Source organism: Schistosoma haematobium, chromosome 6 (genome assembly GCF_000699445.3).
Source record: "Schistosoma haematobium chromosome 6, whole genome shotgun sequence".
In the NCBI taxonomy this organism is placed as follows: Eukaryota; Metazoa; Platyhelminthes; class Trematoda; order Strigeidida; family Schistosomatidae; genus Schistosoma; species Schistosoma haematobium.
In genome coordinates this window covers 14017216-14030143 of record NC_067201.1, presented here as the reverse complement: position 1 = coordinate 14030143, position 12928 = coordinate 14017216, and positions in this window count along the sequence as shown.

Here is a 12928-nt window from a genome sequence, read left to right as displayed (position 1 = left end):
CGAGTCAGGAATGTAATGTCTGGCAGCAGAAGATGGGGGAAGATCAAGAAAGCAAGAGCGGGAATAGAATGCAATTTGTATGAAAATGCAAGTACAACGAAGTCTGAGGCACTTTGAAACAACAGGTGGACGATTTGCAAATTAACGATTTGATATATGGTTCTCAGATTTTATTGAGATGCTCTGTAATTCTGTGTTTAATACATTCGATTGACCCCACTCGTGTACTTGTTCGTTACAATATTATTTACACAATCACATAATAATTGACAGAGAATGAGGTAACAATTTATATGCAATAACTGAGGAATAATAAGATGTATAGCGGTAGCTAGTGAATCTAACGACAGCTTACAAGACTAGGAATATAGAAATATAATCTAACTATAAAACAATTTGATAGTTGAGATCGGGATCGTGGTTGCGCACTGCTGAGGAATCCTACAATAGGAAGAAACGGCCGTCCAGTGCTTCGAGGTTTTCAGTGGTGGTCTAACATTGATCCATTCACAGTATTGATTCTTTTAAGGAGAAATGTAAAATGTTATTAGTATAAATAAAAACAAGTGTTTTTGCTACTGAGAGTACTATGGTCTGAACAGTTGACGTATAACTGTTTGAACGGATATTTAATTTTGGGATAACAGGCGAACTTCGGGTAAAGTGAATTAGTGACGCCTTACTGTGACATGAATTAAACTTACTTCTTTTTAGCTTCAAACTAAGTGAATTAAACTCGTCTGAACAATCAGTAGGGAGGATATAATTGGGTGTATTTCGTAATTACGTCAGCATTGGTATCCAAAATGCATCATAGAAATGATCTACATACTATTTGGAAGACTCATCTCCAAATTTTATACAATGTACTAGAGTCAATAGTATCAATAGTCATTTAGTCACTTGTAAACAATATACAAGTCTAGTACAAATATGCATCATTTTAACTTTTCACAATTTGTACAAATGTAATGAAAGAGAGGAGATGGAAATCAAATGAGTACTAGTAAGAATTAAACATGGAAAATTTAATTTCTTTAAAAAAGGAATTAGTTTATGAAATAAAATCTATGAAGTTATATTATAATTTTAGATATAAATGAAGGCAAATAATAAATGTAATTGTGTTAATTAGATCTAGTTTGATATATCATCCAACCAAACTAAACAGAAGAAAAGTTACAATCATTTAGCTAACTTGAGTCAAGAGATTTGTACTTATTAAATTTCAACAGTTGAGATCATGATTCAATTGAAGCTAGACCATCATGGAAAACCTGGAAGCACTGGAAGGCCGTGTCGTCCCATTGTGGGACTCCCCAGCAGTGCGCATCCACGACCCCGCCTCGCGGGATTCGAGCCCAGGACCCATTAGTCTCCCGCCAGGCGCCCAACCAACTAGACCACTGAGCCGGCATCCAACAGTGTTAATATCTAACTTCAACTAATCCACGAAATTGAGTGACACATCCACCAGTGTCATTAGTGAGTTACTATCTCACAATTGACCCGGTTGAACTCCACTCATGATTTCAACTGTTGAAATTACTACAATCTTCACAAAACCCCTTCTGATACTGATTAAATTGGTTCACTGCCAGGGATTTAAAAGATGGTTGCTAAAAACATTGCCTTAACAACTGAGAAAGAGAGCTAAGGATAGAATTGATTAGAGACTAGTGTTTGGCAGTTTATACTCCAAGGGGGTTAACAGTCATAAGTTAAAATCTAATAACTTGGACTGATAGTATTTAACATATTTTCAACCGACTGATATGTTTGGCAAATTATACATCGAAGTTAGATTCGGATAAGTTTGTATAACGTATGTCCTTGTAATCGAATGTCGATTTTTTTTAAAGGTAGAAAAACAGAATTAAATAACTATGTAAATGTTATGTATGGATGAAGAATAAGTGAATAGTAACCACTAGGATCTATTTGTGGACTTTTATTACACGTATTCTTATTGTAAATCTAGTGACTATATTATATGTATATACATATTCCTCTTATTATAAGCTTTTTTTATCCTATTGACTATTATTATACGATTTGCTATTCTTAAGTTATTCTCAAGTTATTAGTATTAGTCTCTCACAATCACAGACACTTTTTAGCTTGATCTAGTATAATTGTTATTTTCTATTTTATGGTATGATGTAGTTTGGTTTGCTCGTATATAAACCCAGTATGTTTGAAATATATGATTCGTATCACAGAGGCTGATATTGCCGTTCTGGACTGAACCGGTTGGGTTAGTAGAAAAGCTACTATTTCAGCAAACCATTAAGAACTCTAAGCTACTCGCACAGGTTTATGCTTCATTAGTCTGGTTGTATAAGTCACTGTCTCTAATTGGCGGTCGTATCACGTGATATAATTAATCGGGCGTAAAGATAAAACAGTAAATATCTTTAAAGTTGGTCTAACTATTTATCGTAAAAGCTAACGTCCCTACTGAAACGTTGAAATATGGTAAGTTATGCTTGATTGGAAAATCAAATTTTCGTCCCTGGTTAAATATCTATCAATGAAGCTACACTGATTGTAAGAAAGTAAACTTTGAAAAAAAGGTTCTGTTTGTTTTATAGAAGGCCTTATGTAAACCTGTACTACATTTGATCTAACATTAAACACTTTATCTCCATTCATTTTTTTCTGAAATTCGTTTTCATCCTAACATAGTGTTTGGGCGAAATAGCTATTAAGAAAGAACTAATTCACTGAATATTATTACAGGATAGTCTATTGAACTAAGTCGATTTAATTACCAGTTATTAGTTATTAGAATGAACCATGTAAAGAAGTAGAAATTTCTGAATGAATATTTTTGAGACAAACATAATCTGTATTTAATTATAATCATTATCCTAACTACGGACAATATCGAAGCAATTATTTAAAAATCCATGCACATCAAGCTGTCCTATCCTAAATAGGATAAGAAAATTGTTATATATTCCATTGAAGAGTTACAAATCAAAAATATATCAAATGGATAGGTTGAATGCAACGAGAATATTTGGACTTCGCAGACGACCTAGCTCTTCTATCCCCTACACATCGACAAATGTAGGTCAAGACAGACAGTGTAGCAGAAGTATTTCAGCAGTAGGCCTCAACAAACACAAGGGAATAAATAACATCCTGAAATACAAAACAGAGTACACCAACACAATCACACTTGGTGGCAAAACTCTGGAAGAAATGGAAACACTCATCATCGATGAACTTGAAGGATCTGATGCGGACATAAAGGCGAAGATTGGCAAAACAAGGGCCGCATTTCTACAATTGAAGAAGATATGGAACTCAAAACAACTGTCAATCAATATCAAAGTCACAATCTTCAATACGAACGTCAACTCAGTGAGTTCTACTGTACGGAACTGAAACTTCAAGAACTACTACAACAGTCATCAAAATCTGTAAGTACTCATAAATAATTATCTACGTAAGATACTGAGTGTCCGGTGGTCGGATACCATCAGCAACATCTTACTGTGGAAGAGAAGAAGCAAGCTTCCAGCTCAAACGGAAATTACAAAAAGACTCTAGAGATGTATAGGACATACATTGAGGAAATCATCAAACTGCATAACAAGGCGAGTGCTAACTTGAAATCGTGAAGGGATACAGAAAAGAGGAATACCAATGAACACACTGAGTCGGGAATTGGAAGCAGACATAAATAGGACGAATAGCAACTGGAAAGAATTGGAATGGATTGACTAGAACAGAGTTGGATGAAGAACGCTGGTGATCGGCCTATGCTACTGAACGAAGGGTAACAGGTATAAGTAAGTACATATAACCTAATATAATATCAAAGCATCTTCTGATTGAGCTTATTAACCAATAGGGAATAATCAGCTCGGCGAGACTCTGATTTATGGACGAGCCAATCAGAAGCGTTTGGGGAAATTCAAGGTCACAGCGCCAATTTCAATACTTGATGCTCACGTACGATCGGTTTACAGCGGATTTTAGAGAAGAGGTGGTTATTGAGCGAGTACAAGAGATGGGACTACTAAGACGTTCCTTTACCTGTGACTGCGGTAATCAAATGACTGCAGTGCCGTGTGCAGACTATCTTGATGACATTGTGTTTCGATGTTCTTTATGTTGGAGAAAGAAGTCTGCTCGAACGGGGACTTTCTTCACTCGATCGCGACTGAGACTGAGAAAAATCATGATAATAGTTGCAAATTGGATTATAAAAGCACCAGTAACACTGGCTGCAGGATTTGCAGATGTTACTGGAACTCCAGCCGTCCAGTGGTATGAGTATTATCGTAGCACATATGCAATTAAAATGGCACGTTTACACGAGTCATTCGGAGGAGTCGGGAGTATTGTGGAAATAGATAAAATAGTAGTACGAAAGCTAAAATACAACAGGGGACGTAGTATTAAGGAAGATTGTGTAAGTAGCACTTCTGTAAATATACCTGCCAGTTACTTGGAACTTATGATCGATCAACCCAAAAAGGAAATTTTCAGGGGGTCAGAAACCGGCAAGCAAGCACAATAATACCAATTATACAGGAATACGTGCAGCCGGGCACTATGGTATATGCAGATGGTTGGAGAGCATATAAATGCCTTCATAGAATTGGGTATGTGCATCATGTCGTAGTGCACAAGCGCCATTTCTTCGACCCTAAAACCGGCGTTCATACTAATAATATAGAAGCCATGTGGTTCAGATTGAAGGAGATTTTAAGACCGTATCACGGCTGCAGAGGTCGACTATTATGGAGCCATATGGATGAGATTCTATGTCGTATTTACTATGGTTTCAGAACCTCTGAACCTCTATCAAACCTTAATAAGTTTTTGAATCATATAAAAGAAGAATATCTACTTTAATTCTTTAGTTTTTTATAATATATTTTTACTTTATACTGTCTTCTGATTGTATAATAATAGTCAAGGTCACTTTAGATTCGTTCAAAGATCGTCCGTAAATTAGTCTTGCCAACAGACCTAATCTACAATATATAGGATATATAGGACATTGTAAATAATCGTGTTTATTTAACAAAATGTATCATTTGAATCTATACGTAATAATATTATTTTCAGAAAGGGGGTTTTTGTGGATATTATAGTAATTTATTAGTTGAAATCATGAGTTCACTGAAGCTAGATCATCACTATGGAAAACCTGGAACGACTGGACAGCCGTTTCGTCCTATTGTGGGACTACTCAGTAGTGCACATCCACGATACCGCCTCGCTGGATTCGAACCCAAGACCTATCAGTCTCACGTGCGAAGACTTAACCTTCAAACCATTGAGCCGGTATCCAATGCTCTTAATATTTAACTTCAACCAATCCATGAAATTTTAATATATTAAAAACATTATATCATTTAAAAATTGTGGTGCGTGCTACTTATATTGATATAAGTAGTATATGACGCAAGTCAGGAATGTAATGTCTGGCAGCAGAAGATGGGGAAGATCAAGAACGAAAGAACAAGAATAGAAAGCAATTAGTATGGAGATGCATGAACAATGATGTTCTAGACAATTATTGAACATTTTGCAAATTAAGTATTATAGTATGATTTTTCTATTTTACCAAGTAACTCTGTAATTGTGTATTCTAAATATAATTCGGTTGTCCTCACCTGTGTTCTCCTTCACTACAAAATCACTTTATATTCATTGATCAATGTGATTAGTTCTACATTAACATTTCTAAATGTTCTAGACTTTATAATCATAAACTCAAAAGTTAAATCAAACAACATTGTTAAAGGCCATGAAAATTACTTTATTTCTCTTTTCTTTTCTTTTATGATTATATAAAGGGGAAAATAATACTTTAATACTAAATTATTTCATTCTTTTAATCATTTTGAGAGAAAAAAAAGAAGCAGAAAAATAGATAAATAAATAAAAAGAAAGAAGAAAAAAACACGGTTACAATTAACTTTGATCAATGTTCACGTGTTGTAATCATTGTAATCATAATAATAATTGATTAAAACAATACATTAGTAAAAAAAAATAGATGAGTCATTTATAATTGGTAAATTTGATTTCATTTAGTAAAACAAAAGGATAGAAACATACATACACAGAGAGAGAGAGAGAGAAAGCGAGAGAGAGAGGGAGGGAGAGTAAAAGAGAGAGGTGAATAACCATAGCATTACATCATCCTATATAAGTTTATCTTTCTCTTTTTTTTAAAAAAAAAGATGAGATTTGAAAGCAAATGTTATTTTTTTCATTTCCGTTTCCTTTTTTTTATTTGTTCATATTCATATTATGACCTTATAAGTCATGATAACCGTTTGTAATCTCCATCAATATATATATATATATATATATATATATATATATATATATATATATATATGCATATTGTAAATCATGTTTATTATATGTTATATGTACTCTATCTTGTTTGTATTCATGATATTCGTTGAATTTCATTGTTAAATTTTATCTTGTTTAAGAGAATATTGTTTTTCTTTTTATTCATTTCTTTACTGTATTTTTAGATTTCATTCTTTATTTTAGACATTGAAATAATCGTTAATCAATCAAATAATCTGTCACCCCCCTTTTTCTCTCTCTCCCCCTTCCCCCTCTTTCTCTCTCTCTCTCGGTTAGAGACATTGAACAATAAATATTGAAATAATATGAATTAAAAAAAATTAAAACTTTCACTAATGCAACGTTTATTATCAGAGATCAGAATATTCGAGAGAAAAGGAAGAAAAGAAAAGAAAACAATTTAATAGTATACACTCAGTAATGTCTGTTATATTTAAGTCTGTGACTGATTTCTTATGATGGAACATTGATTTAAGTCTTTATTATTCTCTTATCATGGCTAGTACAACTATCATCACACTATCAATTTATACATTTTATTGATAATATTTGGTGATATGAACTAATTCATTGTTATCACTAACTCGTAAACTGTTTTGTTTGGTTTAATGCTTGATCAGGATCTAATTGCATACGTTCATCTGAGTAAATTTAAATATAGTTTAATTCTTTTGTGATCTTTACCAGTATATCTTCCTTCTCTTCTCATTATTTCAGTTGTCGGAATGATCATCGTTGAAGTGTTTTGTAATCCTCTGGTCTATCCAGTTGACATAGATCCCCTTTTAAATTAAAAAGGAATCTAAATTCTTTATAATTCAGAAATATTAAACACAAAAGTAGTATAATAATAATAATAAGCAAGATTTAATGAATGAATCTCGATGTATATAAAATCGTAATTATTACTTAAACGAACAGATGAACAACATATATGATGGTGTTCACTTTTAGTATTACTGCTATCTTCATGAATGTCATTGTCATCATCATTATCATCATATACATATATGGACACGCTCAAACAGACTATCTGTATCCAAATTCATTCTGTTGCTTGGTTTACACGCTTGCTCGTGACCGAATTATCTCAACGACAACAACAACAACAAAAAATGAATCAATAACCCTAATTCATTATGCTTAGATTCTTTCTACATTATCTTACATTTTGATTTTCTTTTTTCAGTTCTATACAACGACTAAAAAAAATAACTCTGTAGACTATATATACACATGCATTATTCCTCGTTATGCTACAATTTCCGGCTTGAGTAATAATATGTTTTCTCCGTTATACTGATTTAAAAAAATGAAACAATAACGTATTTCATGTTTTTTTGTCTTCTCCCTCTTTCTTTCTGTTTTAAACACAAACACGCACATGATTCTGTGATTTTTCATCCTACAATGTAAATGTTATGAATTATGTGCCTAAAAACGACATGAGTATATTTGTGATTGTCTCTGTTTATCACCCTTTCTCTATCTCATTTTTCTTATAGAGAATAGGGAATAAAAAATCCATGACATAAATAGACAATATTTTCCCATGTACATGAGGGTATGTGTGTTAGTGTGTACATGTTAGCTGATACACACCGAAATATCGTACATTTATACGTTTATTGTATTTGCTATTATTATTATTATTATTATTATTATTATTATTATTATTACTCTAATGATGATGATTGAAAAATCCATAACCATGTTCCCGGAAATAAAGATAGAAATTGAACAGAATCACAAATTATTCTCTACAGGAATTGCTTTTTTTTCTTTGAGCATAAAAGAAGTGAGCTGGTGTGTGCGTGTGTGTGTACATACACACATTCTTCATAATTGCATCATGTCTATGATTGAACGTGTATTAACAATATTTAAACGTCTAGGTTTTCAAAATATCTGTTTATTCCTTCTGTTTACTATCAAATAGAATATGTTGAGGACAGCATCTCCAAGACACATACATAAAATACAATTTAGCTGTCCATTTAAATAACGAAACAGGATAGATGAATACAGTGGGGATGTGTATTTATTAAACTATCATGCATGAATCCGGTTTACATTTCTTTTATTTATTTTCATTCATTGTATCTCAATAAACTAGATTTTTATCTTCTCTGAATATCGTCAATCATATTATATATAATGTTTATTTCCTAATGTACAATATCAATAATATTCTAACATATTAAGAACAATCTGCGAATGAATGGTTGTACAGATAAATGATGCCTTACAGTAGATCTCTCGCCACAGAATATTAAGTCACATGCCCTTTACCATGTCGATCATAGACTTTTCATGGATTTTACATCAGAGACTAGTCCTATCTAGACAACTTTTGAAGGCCAGGAAGTACTGTATGGCTGGTTTTTCTAGCATGGGACCTCCAGAGGTTAGTATTCTCAATCTCGCCACATTGAATTGGACCCTGGATCTTTCGTCTCAGGTACGAACAGTTGGGATATCCATCTAAAAAGGACAATCGGTTATTACTTTCTTTCTCATAGGTCAGTGCGATATCGTTCTGTACGCTATTTAGTTTATCTTCTATACAGAGTTACCTCACTGATGTGCTTACTTGTTATATTTTCAATATATGACATAAATACATCAGCTAAGAGAAATCGCAAAGGGCTTCCCATAGCAATATCATCAACTTGTAAAAGATGATCACCTTCAAACGTGAATTGAGCTTTTGCAGTATAGAAGTAATTCTTTCAACAGTGACGTATTTATGTCATATATTAAAAATATGATGAGTGAGCTCATCAGTGATGTAACTCTGTATAGAAGATACATGGATGATATATTAGTTATATATGATAAAGATTTTGAGGTTTCTCAGTTATTAAATAAACTAAACAGCGTACAGAATGATATCGTATTGACCTATGAGAAAGAAAGTAATAACCGATTGCCCTTTTCAGTCGAGAGGAAGATGGAACTATAAGACGTTTAGTTTATAAGAAGCCAATCTGAACGGGTTAAAATTTAAATTTCTTCAGTTTCTGTCCATTGCAACTCAACTGAGGCTTGATCAAGGGTCTCTTTAATAGGATTTAAAGAATATGCACCACAGATACCGTTGAAGAAGATGCAAAACTACTGACTGACACACTGATATCAAATAGTTATCCACTAAAATTTATAAATAGGTGAAAAAATCATTCAACTGTTTTTATCTCTCTACTATTTAGAGGTGAATCTAAGGCAGAAACTAAAGGCAGTCATCGAAAAAAACCTATTACACTGCTAAACAGGTTGTGATTAAAAGGACTAAGCTCATGATTACAAATAGACCTAGAAAATCCACAAACGTTTACTTCACAACCAAGAGCATTTACCAATTTACATGTTTGTGTGGACACATATAAATAGAGAGATATAATCGAACAATGAAATCATGGGTTATGGAACATATGCCTTGTTAGCTTCAAAATCAGTTAATCTCATGTGTTCCGATCAACATGAAAAATAGTAAACCACGTTCATCGATAGCCCATAAATTAACATTAATACAACATTTAAAACATTGTATAGAAATTGTCAAGGACAAAAAATCAGGTTAATAAAAGCTTTAACAATTCATAAATTTAAACACCCCTTATATATATATATATATATATATATATATACAAAAATAATTTGTCTAAACCTTGAATTTACCCTAGTAATCCTTAAGACATTTTATGGCCTATGATAATACGACGATTTCCTATTTTTTAAAATTTCTATACGATGTTCGTTTTTTATCCTCTCTCCCCCCTTTCTCCTTTATTTACAAATAATATTTTCCACAGTTGAGATCATGATTCAATTGAAGCTAGACCACCATGGAAAACCTGGAAGCACTGGAAGGCCGTTTCGTTCTAGTGTGGGACTTTACAGAAGTGCGCATCCACGACCTCGCCCCCACCATCGAGATTCGAACCCAGGACCTATCAGTCTCGCGCCAGGCGCCTAACCAACTAGACCACTGAGCCGGCATCCAACAGTGTTAATATCTAACTTCAACTAATCCACGAAATTGAGTGACACATCCACCAGTGTCATTAGTGAGTTACTATCTCACAATTGACCCGGTTGAACTCCACTGGTCACTACTTCCATGGTGGTCTAGCTTCAATTGACTCATGATCTCAACTGTTGAAATTACTACAATCTCCACAAGACCCCTTCTGATATTAATTATTATTCTACTTATTTGAACTTTCATTTAATACTTTGACAAGTCTATACGTAATCAGATTGCTTAATGCATAATGCAAATACATTACACTAATTTTTTTTATAGATCAACTCTATCTTTTCATTATTCAATCGAAATTGATAAAAGGGATTAATTACTTGAAAGTTAGTTTTAATTTATTATATTATAGAATTCAAACAGAAAAGTATAATGCTATTTATCATTCATCATTATGATTGTTTTTTTTTTATGGAAAATACTATTTACAAATAATGATTTATGAAACCAAATACTCTAAATAACTATCACCGGAAACTATAAGCCAAAACAATTAATAATTAAATCATTATATACTCAAAAGATACAAGCCAGTTAAAGGCAATAAAAATGTACTGTTATTATGAATAATTCGGAGGTATTGAACAAATATAAGTTAGAAGGGTTTCTATGAATATTATAGTATTTTTAATAGTTGAGATCATAAGTCAATTAAAGCTAGATTACCATGGAAAAATCGAGAGCATAGGACGGCCGTTTCGTTCTAGTGTGGGACTCCTCTGCTGTGCACATCAACGATCCCGCCCCCCTCGCGAGATTCGAACCCAGGACCTATCATTTCCGTGCGCAACCGCTTAACCACTAAACCACTGAGCCGACCGGCATCCAACGGTGTTAATGTTTAATTTCAATCAGTCCACGGAATTGAACGACACATCCCCCACCGTTTTCAATGAGTTACTATCTCACAGCAGTTAATCATACTAAACAACTGATTAATTCTGTTAATAGGTTCCATTTCAAATTCGAACTCACAAAACTTGCATTTACATATACCACTCATATCACGAATGGATAATACTATGATGTAATCGGTTATCCCTTGATCTACTAATCCAGGTAGACACGAACTTGTTTATTCAGTGTGGTGTTGATTTCTATTATTATTATTATTATTATTATTATTATTATCATTATTATTATAAGCTTTGTTCAATATTATATTTTTGGTACAATATAGAATTCTCAGCACAAAGTATTTAAGCAAGTTTCCGTTTCTTTCTTCTTGGTCGATCCTGACGATAAATATTGAGTGATAGCCAGTTAGATGTTAGCAGTCCAGTAAATAAACATCTGAATAATGTATATTCTTTTCTCTGCATATTGCCAGCGACCACATTATCTCTTATTGAGCTTTTTGTAACTTTGACAACGAAAGGTTGTAAACTTTTCAGAAATGCACTAGGATGGGTTATGCGATTAATATACATAATGATATATTAAAACAAACAAAAATAGATAACTTGTTGAAATATTTAGATGACAGGAACAGGTAGCCCAGATGCTCAAGCAGGCCGCCCAATTATAATAATAAAGGTTTGAATGGCCTCGTTTTAAAGATTGCTGACTGAATTTTTATCGCTTTTTGTTAGTATACGTGTATCCTTAAACTTAAGGAATTTGTTTTCATACTGGTCAGTTTTCCTTTCAGTGCGTTGATTTCTTGTCTTATACTCAAGGTCATTTTGTCCGTCAATTAGTACGCATGCGTTGATAGCCCCAATCGCTTTTGTTTTGAATGTGGACAACCGATAAGCGGAATGACATATATTGGACTTTTCTGAAAGCTCTTAATATTTTATTGCGAAAAGTGATACTTTTTTCGATTACGATCGCTGGTTAACATACAGGGTATAAATTTATACAATAGATCTATACTACTAAGAAGTAGTTAAAATATATTCACACATGTTTTGCTTCATAACAAATCACGAAGGATTATCGGTGTCAGTAAACCTTATTTATGTATGATATTTGACAGGGAGGGTAGGTATCTCCGAACTTTAATTAAGTGTAGACACCATTTTCCAACTTTAAAATAGATATTTCGACCAGTGAAATCGTAATGTGCGATTACGAAATGGTTTAAATTACGAACTAATATCAGCTAGTCCACCATTGAAAATACTCGATTCATCCTAGTATAGGACTTCTCAGAAGCATGCAACTACGATCGCGCATCCAGAGATGGAAATGAGGACTTTCAGTTTGGCGTGCGACTACCTTACCTCCAGATTACTGAGCTGGCGTCCAACAGTGTTAGTATCAAACTTCAATCAATTCCTAATATCACAATGCCATCTTTAGTTGTCTTCGCTAGGTAACTGCCCCATACAGGAAGCCACTGCACGCCACTAGTCACGTCTGTCTGCAATAACTAAGGTAATTACCCCTAGCAATTAGGCACTTCTGAGTATAGATTGTTGAATTTTTTTTAGATTACGAACCCATCTAAGAAAGACATGCAATTAAAATGAAGAATCATTGGTTAGCTCTGTCATCACAGTGTGAGACTCTTCAGGTTACGCA